The sequence below is a fragment of the Schistocerca gregaria genome, chromosome 4 (assembly GCF_023897955.1).
Source record: "Schistocerca gregaria isolate iqSchGreg1 chromosome 4, iqSchGreg1.2, whole genome shotgun sequence".
Classification (NCBI taxonomy): Eukaryota; Metazoa; Arthropoda; class Insecta; order Orthoptera; family Acrididae; genus Schistocerca; species Schistocerca gregaria.
In genome coordinates, this window is record NC_064923.1 from 120,301,439 (window position 1) to 120,315,005 (window position 13,567).

Here is a 13,567-nt window from a genome sequence, read left to right on the forward strand (position 1 = left end):
TAATGGCTTCTACAACATTTTTAAATTTTATTTTGTGTTTTTATATTCAAATCCACTTATAGGTGTAATTTAAAAACATTTTCATAGTTTTCAGTTTATGAGTACTCATATTTAACAGAACCATCAAGCAGCCAGAAAATAAAATACCAAGTTTGGTTGAAACTGTTTGCGGGGAGAGGGTTCAAGTGTTATGCTGAGAAACACACACACACACACACACACACACACACACACACACACACACACACACAAAATTATGTATTCTCCTCCAGGCGCAGCAACAAATCTATTCTTGAGTAAAGTTACATCTACATCTACATCTACATCTACATGACTACTCTGCGATTCACATTTAAGTGCTTGGCAGAGGGTTCATCGAACCACAATCATACTATCTCTCTACTATTCCACTCCCGAACAGCGAGCGGGAAAAACGAACACCTAAACCTTTCTGTTCGAGCTCTGATTTCTCTTATTTTATTTTGATGATCATTCCTACCTATGTAGGTTGGGCTCAACAAAATATTTTCACATTCGGAAGAGAAAGTTGGTGACTGAAATTTCGTAAAAAGGTCTCGCCACGACGAAAAACGTCTATGCTGTAATGACTTCCATCCCAACTCATGTATCATATCTGCCACACTCTCTCCCCTATAACGTGATAATACAAAACAAGCTGCCCTTTTTTGCACCCTTTCGATGTCCTCCGTCAATCCCACCTGGTAAGGATCCCACACCGCGCAGCAATATTCTAACAGAGGACGAACGAGTGTAGTGTAAGCTGTCTCTTTAGTGGACTTGTTGCATCTTCTAAGTGTCCTGCCAATGAAACGCAACCTTTGGCTCGCCTTCCCGACAATATTATCTATGTGGTCCTTCCAACTGAAGTTGTTCGTAATTTTAACACCCAGCTACTTAGTTGAATTGACAGCCTTGAGAATTGTACTATTTATCGAGTAATCAAATTCCAACGGATTTCTTTTGGAACTCATGTGGATCATCTCACACTTTTCGTTATTTAGCGTCAACTGCCACCTGACACACCATACAGCAATCTTTTCTAAATCGCTTTGCAACTGATACTGGTCTTCGGATGACCTTACTAGACGGTAAATTACAGCATCATCTGCGAACAGTCTAAGAGAACTGCTCAGATTGTCACCCAGGTCATTTATATAGATCAGGAACAGTAAAGGGCCGAGGACGCTTCCCTGGGGAACACCTGATATCACTTCAGTTTTACTCGATGATTTGCCGTCTATTACTACGAACTGCGACCTTCCTGACAGGAAATCAAGAATCCAGTCGCACAACTGAGACGATGCCCCATAGCTCCGCAGCTTGATCAGAAGTCGCTTGTGAGGAACGGTGTCAAAAGCTTTCCGGAAATCTAGAAATACGCAATCAACTTGAGATCCCCTGTCGATAGCGGCCATTACTTCGTGCGAATAAAGAGCTAGCTGCGTTGCACAATAAAGAGCTAGCTGCGTTGCACAAGAGCGATGTTTTCTGAAGCCATGCTGATTACGTGTCAATAGATCGTTCCCTTCGAGGTGATTCATAATGTTTGAATACAGAGAAACATGGTGATCACAAATCCATTCCACACTAGTTAACAGACTGCCACTGTGATTTATTGATCATGAACGAGAATACAAGTTTCACAGGAAATTGCAATCACTTGACATTTAAGAGGACATCTGTTTAAATGATGGGTACCTGTAGAATAAATTCTGATTCATTCCCTCACTATCCTGTTAAGATTGTTACTTCAACTATTGGTCAGCATCTTCTTTGCAAACAGTCTTGTGCTGTTGCAAAGAGTTTTGGCAGTTCAGGCTTCATAGTAAAATAATTGAATACCCTTTTTACATACAAGCTGATATCGTGACAGCTGAGTTAGATCAAGCAGGTTTAAGATTTCTGCTAAGGAACTGATGACATCATTGGGATCTACAACAGCACTGATAGTCTTATATTCAGTGACTATAGTTGGTAATGTGGCAAGTAGGTGATTGTTTATTTTGCATACATTTTCATATTTAGCTAAAAGAAAGGGCATCTTTCACAGCATTCTGGGAAAATGTGTGGCAGTGATATTTTCTCTGTCCACTTGTGCAACGTGATGCCAAGAGTGTGTGAGGTGTTTTTTGGTGGATGTTAGTTTTGTCGTTGCCACTATGTAAAGTAATTTCTTTGCATTTGTTGATTCTTCTTGTCATTAAGTAATTTGGCAAGCTCTGAACTAACACAGAGTTTTGTTCATTCATTATACACTATGCATATTCTATTTATGTGGTGTAGGTCCTTGCCTACATAACTGATGACCTCCAACTATGGATTTTCAGACTTCTTGTTGATCAATTTACGGCAAACCTAAGAACAATGAACAATATCAGCAGTCAATACTATCAGACAACGAAAGAATTCACAAGCTTCATAACGAAATAGAAACTTTGCAGCAACATATTTTGAAAGATACAAACTTTAATCATATGCAGGACAAAAGAAATGATGTTGGTTCAACAATACTAGCACAGCACAGTAGAGTAGACAACACTGTCAGAAATGAAGATGATCGTACAGCATGACCGCAGTAAGAAACAGCAACAAATCTACCTGCTGGTTTTAGCAATTCGGCCACTGAATGGTTGCAATTATGAGCACCTACATTCATTACTTTCCAGCAACTTACATGGTTCACATAAATGGAAAATATATTTCAACAACAGGGAGTAGTCAACAAGAATGGAAATTCACCTTGGCATCAACCATTATAGTGAAGCCATTTACAGAAGGAGCATATGGCAGACAGAAAGTAATATTAATTTTGTGGGCGCATGAAGTCAATTGGCATCAGAAACAAGGAGGTACTCTATCAAGAGAAGTGGGGATATAGGACTGTCTGTTAGGTAGTTTGACAGTCTCTGATGGGTTGCTGTTACATGTATGACAACAACAGCTTCCAGCTTAAGTAAGGACTGCAATAGCCACGTACGAGGAGAGACCAGCTGACAAACTACAATTTGCTGCAGAAAGAATCTGCGAGACCCGCAGCAAACTACAACAGTTCCAATGACATCAACAGATTTCACGTACGACAACAATGCAGAACTGGGGCCACAACTGTAGACTGTGTCACAACAAACATTTCAGATGAGATTAGAGATTGAAACACTACAATTGAGAACCTGACAACAGAACTGTGCACACAACAGCAATGACAAGTTAACATTAATCAGACAGGAAATCAAGTTACATGTGAAACAAAAAGCCACCAGAGGATGCACATAAAGTGAGTTGGTACCATAAACATTTTGGGAGAGATGCTGCAAGATGCATATCGCTATGCTCCTACTCAAAGAGTCGAGATATGTATGGTAACAATGCCATGTTTTCATTCAGCAACACCAACTATCACTACCTACATCTCCTGCGCCTTTGAACACAAAGTACATATTAGGCAGACATACAAGCACAAGGGTTTTGATGGATACTGGCTCAGACATCAGCACGCTTCCTGTCAACCATGCACTGTGCAACCAACAACTTGTACAGTCACAGTTGAAACAAGTGAATAAGTCTATGATTAGCGCATATAGAGAAAAGTGTGGGATCCGTACCACATCAGATAGATCTGATAGAGATAGAGATAGAGAAGATCCAATGGAGAGCAGCGCACTTCATTACAGGATCCTTTAGTACTCACAAAAGCGTTACGGAGATGATAGATAAACTCCAGTGGAAGACTGCAGGAGAGACACTCAGTAGCTCAGTACGGGCTTTTGTTGAAGTTTAGAGAACATACCTTCACCGAGGAGTCAAGTGGTATATTGCTCCCTCCTACGTATATCTTGCGAAGAGACCATGAGGATAAAATCAGAGAGATTAGAGCCCACACAGAGGCATACCGACAATCTTTCTTTCCACGAACAATATGAGACTGGAATAGAAGGGAGAACCAATAGAGGTACTCAAAGTACCCTCCACCGCACCACCATCACATGGCTTGCGGAGTATGGATGTAGATGTAGATCTAGATGTAGATTAATGTGGATTTTATTCAAACAGTTTATATGGTCTTTTGTGGCAGCTGGTGAATCAGAACCTATACTGGACACTGATTTTCTAGCACATTTCACATTGGCAGTCAATTTACAATGAGAATATTTTTTATATCTGACAGACAACAGTACAATATTAGACATTAAAGGGCATGCAACTTGTGAGAAGCTTCAGGTGATTGGTAACTCCGTATCTGAGGAGCTATGTAATGAAGAGGAAAATCAGAAACTTTTAGACAACCAGGCAATAGGAACAATAGACAAGTGGACTAAACAGGTGCACTGCAAAGGAATTAAACATACAATATATTCATATCATGCCACGACAATCAGTTTCAATATGAGCAAGGAGAATTACATTAGAGAGGCAGACAGAGAAACAAAGGTGATATTAGAAGAAACGTTACAGTTGGGATCAATTCGCCAGTCAGACAGTCTGCGGTCTTCACTCCTACACTTAGTACACAAGAATGATGGATCATGGAAGGTGTGTGGGGGTTACCAGGCAGTAAGCTTAAGGATCATCCCAGATAGATACCAGTACCTTACACACAGGACTTCACATCTTCTCTGGCCAGTATGAAAATTTCAAGCATTTTTAACTGCAAGAAAGCATACAATCATATACCAGCAGCTCCAAGTGATGTTCCAAAGACAGCAGTGATTATGCCATTTGGGATATTCTAGTCTTTATTTAAGCCTTTCAAAGTTAAGAATGTGAAGCACAGGCTTGGCAGCATTTTATTGAGGAAGGGATAACAGGATTAGCATTTTGTTTTGCTTATCTTCATGACATTTTGGTGTTCTTGCCAGATTATCAAACACATGAACAGCATCTGTTTCAAGTTTTGCAAACAACTCTTCGACCATGGAGTGGCATTAAATGAAAATAAATGCATCATGCACAAGAACTAAGTTACTTTCCTTCAACATACTGTCATCAGAAGGTATATTGCCTCAGACAGAGAAGATCATATGATACAGTCTCTGCTGAAGCCGGCAAACTACCAAGAGCTGAGATGATATATGGGGTTAATACATTTGTATTGATAACATCTACCAGCAATGTCTACCATTCACCAATGCACTTAGGGGACATGATGCCAAGGGCCAGTGAGCGATTAGGTGGACACAAGAAATGGACAAAGCATTTCGTGATCTACAGTGTTGCTTGTACATCCAGTTCATTGGGCACAGTTAGCTATTGTTGTAGACGCGAGTCATTCAGCAATTGGGGCAGCATTTCATGAGCTTGCAGAAAGGCTATGGCAGCCACTGCGGTTTTCCTCCAAGAAGTTACAGGTATCACAACAGAAGTGGAGTGTATATGACAGGGAATTGTTGGTGATCTACGAAGTCATTAGATACTTCCACCTGCAAATAGAAACTAAGTTCAGTGACATACATACACCATATAGGAGATGCACAGAATTTAGAAAGTGACTATTTTCCACATATCTGTGAGATTTCAGAGATAACAGACTATGATATGCTTGCAGTGGAACAGATCATGGATTCATAACTATAGCAACTGTTAAAGGACCTGTCTACATGTCTGAAGTTCAAACAAATTCCGGCATCTTAACTGTAAGCTGAAGCTGTTGTGCAATGTTTCTCAAGGCAAGCCAACGCCATTCATTTCAGAGAAATTCCGAAACATGGCATATGGCAGTGTCCACAGCCTTTCGCACTCAGGAGCCAATTCCAAAATCACATTTCTGTGGCTTGATATGAAAAGAGATACGCAGCTTTGGGTACATTCCTGCATTCCTTGTCAGAAAAGTAAAGTGGGCCAACATGTACATGCTGATATTGGAAATTTTCAAAGTACCTCTGCTAGATTCACACATATCCATGTGGACCTGGTTGGAACTCTTCCACAGTCAGAGGGTTACAGGTAATCATTTGTGGCCATAGACAGGCATACAAGGTGGGCAGAGGCAACTAGCTGATACACAAGCCAAAACAACAGTGATTACGTTTCTGTTTTTGGTGTCATACATTTTGGATGCCACCTCCATATTATGACTGATCAAGGAGGTCAGTTTGAGTCCACACTATTCCTAGAGCTGTCTGTAATTCATAGTTCATAGATACATGCATTTATATAAATACTTACAGGTCTAACTTCACAAGGATAGAAGAAGTAATCAGCCACAGCCTTCTTGCAGGAACCAGCCTAAGGTAAATCAGCAAAAACTTAAAATCAAGATGGTCACATGGAGACTGGAGCCTCCATCCTCCAAACACAAGGCTTGTCTCTTTAGAAAGTGTAGCACCATTTTGTTTGTCATTGGTGGTTGATGCTGTTTTGTAAAGAAGTTATTTCATAATACAAAAGGCTAGTGCTAGGCTGATTATTTATTTTTCAGTACTGAATACCACACAAACATATTTCATAATGCAACACCATATGCACATTATTTCATAATGTAGCATTTTACAATATTAGCCGACATCAGGGCAATGGTGATGATATTTGGTTTCCAAACTTCCCATTTGCTTGCTTTTGTTGCTGGTAGGATTTTAAGTGTGAAATGGGCTGTTCTTCCACCTTACATCAACATAGCTGCTATTCTTGGAGGGCAACTTCAACAGTCTGGCAGAGAACCCAAGAAAATTCTGGTCATATGTAAAATCACTAAATGGGCCGAAGGCTTCCATCCAGTCCCTTGTTGACCAGTCTGGTGTGGCAGTTGAAGACAGTAAAACAAAAGCTGAAGTTTTAAATTTCACATTCAAGAAATTGTTCACACAAGAGAATCATAAAAACATATCATCATTTGACCATCGGACAGACTCTTGTACAGACAACACAGTAATAAGCATCCCTGGAATACAGAAACAACTGAACAATCTGAAAACAAATAAATCACCAGGTCTGGATGAAATCCCAATTCAGTTCTATAAAGAGTACTCCGCGGCATTGATCCCTTAACCATCTTGCTTCTATCATGAATCTCTCACCCAACACAAAGTTCCAAGCAACTGGAAAAAAGTGCAGGTGACTCCTGTATATAAAAAGGATAAAAGAACGAACCCACAAAATTACAGACCAATATCCTTAACTTCAGTTTACTGCAGGACTCTTGAACATAGTCTCAGTTCAAATATAATAAACTTTCTTGAGACTGAGAACCTTATGTCATGGTTTTAGAAAGCATTTCTTGTGTGAAACTCACTTTGCCCTTTTCTCAGAAGTACTGCAAACTAGGGATGAAGGGCAACAGGCTGACTCCATATTTCTAGATTTCTGAAAAGTATTTTACATGGTGCCCCACTGCAGGCTGTTACTGGAGGTATGAGCATATAGGATAAGTCCACAGATATACAAGTGTCTCAAAGACTTTTAAGTAATAGAATACAGTATATTGTCTTCGGCAGTGAGTGTTCATCAGAGACAAGGGTATTGTCAGGAGTGGCCCAAGGAAGTATGATATAACAGCTGTTGCTCTCTATATACATAAATAATTTGGTGGACAGGGTGGGCATCAGTCGCAGTATTTTGCTGATGATGTTGTAGTGTAGGGTAAGGTGACAAAGTTGAGTGATTGTAGGGAGAAGCAAGATGACTTAGACAAAATTTCTAATTGGTTTGACAAATGCCAGCTAGCTCTAAATGTGGAGAAATATAAGTTAATGCAGATGGGTAGGAAGAAAAAACCTGTAATGTTCAGATAGAGTATTAGTAATGTCTTGCATGACATAGCGAAGCCATTTAAATACTGGATGTAAGATTGCAAAGCGATACGAGATGGAATGAGCATGTGAGAACTGTGGTAGGGAAGGTGAATGGTCCACTGCAGTTTATTGGGAGAATTTTAGGAAAATGTGGTTCACATGTAAAGGAGATCACATATTGGATGCTGATGTGACCTATTCTTGAGCACTGCTCGAGTCTGGGAGCTGCACCAGGTCGGATTAAAGGAAGACATCAAAGCAATTCAGAGGCAGGCTGTTAGATTTGTTACCAGTAGGTTTAAACAACATGTAAGTGTTATGGAGATGCTTCAGGAACTCTAATGGGGAATCCCTGGAAGGAAGGTGACGTTCTTTTTGAGGAACATTAATGAGAAAATTTAGAGAGCCAGCATTTAAAGCTGACTGCCGACCAACTCTACTGCCACCACCATACATTGCATGTAAGGACCTAGACGATAAGATAGATACAGGAAATTAGGCCTCATACAGAATCATTTTCCCCTCACTCTATTTGTGAGTGGAACACGGGAGGGAATGACTAGTAGAGGTACAAGGTACCCTTCGCCATGTATCTATGTACATATGTCATACTCCTACATTATTATTTTTGTAGGTACTAAAGCACATGTGGACTAACTTGGGTTGAAATTTTTCCCTGGAATTGCGAGGTTACTCTTACATGTCATTTCTTTCACCCTAAAATGCCTGTCTGAATTTGTTACCAGCAGAGTCTCTCTTACATTACAGCAATTCTAAGCACAGCCAAGTATAGGCAATAGAAGTAATACATTCTTCAGAAACTGATAGAGTTAAATAAACCTGTAGAATGTATTCCTTATACCTCAAGTACATACTGTAATTGGTAGGAATGTTTGAAACCATACTATTTTCTTAAAATCATTAAAATACAGTTCCAACCATAGTCTACGACATATTTAAAATCCGATGTCTTTTGAAGATAAAGAACAGATTCAAATTAAAATATGCCTTACTATGTAACTGCGAAACATTATCTGGTCTGCCAAACTTAATTTTGAAAGACTGTTGTTATAACTTCAAGTTGAACAAATATATTTCACGGAAGACGCAATACATGAAAGTCACAGAACAAGTAGACAGAGTAAGACATGTGTACACTTTAACAGTCAAATCGTAACTGAGTCCAAATCTAGTGGCCGCTGGCTGCCTGACCACTTAGGTGGCGCTGCTACTGCATGGCTGGCAGACAGCGCCGCATGTAGAGGATGCACATAACTGTGCGGCGGCACTTTGAAAGATCGGCGAGTCACAACACTTTTCCCCCCTTTGAATTTTTTGCACAGGTCTTGATGGAGGTGGCCTCTAGATTGCTAATTTCCGTAGGTGTTGTTTGACTGGCCGTAAAGTCTCATGGAGGAGGCTGCCCGTACGAACGGAAGTGTCCTCGATGATAACGGGTCGAGATGATAGGAGATGTGGGAGGCAAATCTGCTGGGCCCCCGTGCACCAATATGCCCGTTGTAGCAAGTCCAGTTGTTATAACAGGAGACACGGGCAATGTGTCTGCATCCGTAGGAGGAGGAGGCCAGTAGAGTTGCTCTGACAGATGATGGTCATCTGGTTCCTGCATAGGCACATCTCCTGGTGGCGTCAGTTCTTGTGCTGGCACCGATATGATGGTGAGAGGACTGTGTTGTGAGTAATGAGAGATTCCAGTATCCCGAGTATCAGGTAGAGCCGAAGGTGGTGTAGTAGCATCCGGAACAGGCGTTGCTGGCACACGAGGCCGAAGCTGGTCCGAATGATGCACTGCAACACCCGTGTCCGTCTGGATTTCATACAGGCGTTGGCCACGGTGTCATACGATGCGGCCAGGATTCCATTTCGGCCACCTGCCATATCCCCGTACAAATACAAGGTCATCGGTGGTGAACCGGCCAATCAAAGGCACCTGCAGCCATCAGGTGGAAGGCCGCAGAAGATGAAGTAGTGTGCAGGGCTGTCGGCCATGTAAGAGCTCAGCCGGGCCGTGGTCGCCCATGGGGGTGAAACAGTAAGAAGCCAGGAATTGGAGAAGCGCATCATCAGCAGCAGAAGAAGTCAGGAGTTTCCTCATCTGAGCCTTAAATGTGTGGACCAGTCAATCAGCCTCACCGTTTGACTGTGGATGCAATGGAGGGGCCGTGATATGCATGACGCCGTGATGGGCACAAAAATCCGAAAAATCAGAAGAGGCAAATTGCTGATCATTATCAGTAACAAGAGTAGAGGGAAGGCCTTCCAAAGAGAAAATGTGAGCTAGAGCATTGGTGGTTGCCACGGTGGTAGGTGACGTGCAACGGACAATGAAAGGAAAGTTAGAGTAGGCTTCAATAACGAGAAGCCAATAAGTACCTAAAAAAAGGTCGAAGTCAGTGTGAATATGCTCCCAGGGCTTCTCAGGTGAAGGACACGGTGACAAAGATGACTTCGGGGTTGCGGCCTGTGATGCACCAGGGCCGCAGGCAGCGACCATGTGTGCGATTTCAGAGTCGATGCTGGGCCAGTACACATGACGGTGCGCCAGAGATTTTGTGTGAGAGACACCTCAGTGCCCTTGGTGGAGGAGGCGCAAGACTGAAGCATGCAAAGACGCAAGTACCACAACAGGCGGCGAAGCATTTTCAGTAGAAAGGAGGATAACACCATCCCTAGCCGTGAGGCGCTAACGCAAAGCGTAGTAGTTCTGCAACGGATCAGAAGTCTTAGCGGATGGATGATCTGGCCATCCCTTCTGAATACAGCGTAAAACCCGGGAGAGAGTTGGTTCAGAACCCGTAGCAGCTGCCAGCTGGTCCCCGGTGTTGGGGAACCGCCCACAACCTGCTGCTTGGCAACATCCAGGTGGAAACACAAACGTTCGTCCCTATCGAATGCCAGATCAGGACCCATGGGAAGGCGAGACAGTGCATCAGCATTCGCATGTTGGGCCGTCAGCTGGAAATGAATCTCATAATAGAAACGAGACAAGTAAAGAGCCCAACGCTGGAGGCGATGTGCAGCCTTGTCGGGAAGTGACGTTGATGATGAAACAAGAAAACAAGTGGTTTGTGATATGTAACAAGATGAAATTTGGATCCATAGAGAAAAACACCAAACATATGAAGTGCATAAATAATGGCCAAAGCTTCTTTTTCAATTTGAGAATAGTTTTGTTGGGCATCCGTGAGTGTTTTGGAGGCATAACCAATGGTTTGTTCAGAACCGTCAGAGAAATGGTGCACAAGGACTGCAATGACCCAATATTGAGAGGCATCTGTGGCAAGAACAAGATGTTGGCCAGGTCGATAAGTAGCCAGGCACGGGGCCTGTTTCAGCACAGTCTTCAATTTCTGGAAAGTCGCTTCGCATGACGAGGACCAGTGAAAAGGCACGTTTTTGTGCAACAGGTGATGCAATGGCTGAGCCACCGAAGCAGCAGACAGTAAAAACTTGTGATAGTATGCTACTTTTCCCAAGAAGGCCTGCAGTTCCTTAACAGATGTAGGGTGAGGAAGGGTATCGATCACAGTGACTGTTTGCTGAAGTGGATGGATACCATCCCGAGAGAGTTGAAACCCAGAGTACGTGATAGATGCTTGAAAAAATTTTGATTTCTGATAATTACACCTAAGACCGGCAGTCTGTAAGACATGAAAAAGTGTGCGGAGATTTGGAAGATGTTCATCAGTGGTGGAGCCAGTGACAAAAAAAAGCCGTCCTGGTAATTTATACACCCAGGGGCAGTGAGCAATAATTGTTCCAAGAATCGCTGAAAGAGAGCAGGGGTGCTGGCAACCCTGAATGGCAGTCATTGGTATTGGTAGAGGCCAAAAGGCGTGTTAAGGACCAGAAACTGCCAGGAAGCAGCGTCGAGAGGAAGTTGATGATAAGCTTCCGACAGGTCAAGTTTAGAAAAATACTGGCCTCCAGAAAGTTTAGTGAACAATTCTTCAGGTCGAGGCAAAGGGTAAGTGTCAATAAGGCATTGAGCATTTACAGTGGCTTTGAAATCGCCACAGAGACAAATATCACCATTTGGCTTAATAATGACAATGATAGGAGAGGACCACTCACTGGAAGTGACAGGAAGCAAGACCCCTTAAGCGGTGAGACGATCCAGCTCTCGTTTGACCTGATCACGATGGGCCACAGGAATGGGCCGAGCCTGAAAAAACTTAGGCCGAGCAGTGGGTTTGAGTGTGATATGAGCTTAAAAGTCGTTTGCACGGCCTAACCCAGGAGACAAAAAGGAACGAAAATGTCATCAACAAGGAATACAACTGAGCATAAGGAATAGCATCAGAGATGATATTGACAGGGTCATCTATGGAGAACCCAAAAACGTGAAAGGCATCAAAACCAAAAGGATTCTCTGCTTTACTATGGTTGACCACAAATATGGGAACAGTGCAAACAACAGATTTGTAAGATACCTCAGCATCAAATTGTCCCAAGAGAGAAATCTTCTGTTTATTGTAAGTCCGTAATTGCCTAGTGACAGGTGACAGGATTGGAGAACCCAACTGAAGATAGTCTGAGAATTGATGATAGTGGCAGCAGAACCAGCATACACCTGCATGTGAACATCTCGATCAAGCATTTGGACAGTGAGGAATAACTTCCCTGAAAGGGAAGAAGTACAATTGACAGACAACACAGAACCAGAATCAGCGTCATGTTCATGAACATCATGTATGCGGCCGGATTTGCAAACTGATGACACATCACACTTTTTTTTTTTTTTTTTTTTTTTTTTTTTTTTTTTTTTTTTTTTTTTTTTGCACAAGGCCCAACGTTGTGGACAATCTTCTCATGAATGTTTTGTAAAACACTGCAGACAGGAAGGAAGTTGCCGTGGGTTTTGCTGCAGTTTCTTAGAGGTTTGTTTACGGTTAGGCCCAGGCTGCACTAGGGAGCGTACTGCGGCCATGTTGGCCGGCGGGGACACGCCACACGCTTCGTCAACATCGCACAGAGGTTGTATTTCCCTGATGTCGCCCCATGCCTCTATTTGCACTCCAGTAGCACGAGAAATTTAAAAAAAAACTGAGCGATGGATAGGACTTCATCTAGAGTTGGATTTGCCAACTGAAGGGCACGTTGCCTAACTTCTTTGTCAGGCGCCGATCGGATAATAGCATCCCGTACCATGGAATCGGCGTAGGATTCTTTGTGAACTTCATAAACAAATTGACACTCTGCTGAGGCCATGAAGTTCAGCATCCCAAGTGCGATAGGACTGATTCAATTGTTTATGACAGCGATAAAAGGCAACACGAGAGGCTACCACAGGTGTTTGCTTTTGAAAATAGACGGACAGAAGTGAGCACATTTCAGCAAAGGACAAAGACGCAGGATCTTCCAAAGGAGCCAATTGTGACAACAACCGATACATTTGAGGTGAAATCCATGAAAGGAACAGAGAATTACATGTTTGTTCATCCGTGGCATGAAATGCCAAGAAGTGCTGTCAAAGACGTTTTTCGTAATCAGACCAGTCTTCTGCAGTCTCATCGTAACGAGGAAAAGTAGGTAGAGACAACGACAAGAGATGCCCTGCATTTGATGCTGCGATGAAATCATGAATCGCATTTCTGAGAAGCATTTCCTGTTCTATGAGATCTTGCAATAGTTGCTCTAAAGTAGCCATGCAAACATGAGGGTCAACGATGGAAAAGAAAAATCACTACCTCATCACCAAGTGTTATAACTTCAAGTTGAACAAATATATTTCAAGGAATACACAATACATGAAAGTCACAGAACAAGTAAACAGAGTAAGACATGTGTATACTTTAACA

At 42.3% G+C, this 13,567-nt stretch overlaps 1 protein-coding gene across 2 annotated transcripts in view; it reads right to left on the reverse strand.

Moving 5' to 3' along the window:
- Positions 1 to 13,567, reverse strand: part of LOC126266747 (leucine-rich repeat-containing protein 49) — a 173,136-nt gene that overhangs the window by 140,189 nt on the left and 19,380 nt on the right. The gene's annotated exons all lie outside the window — the stretch shown is intronic.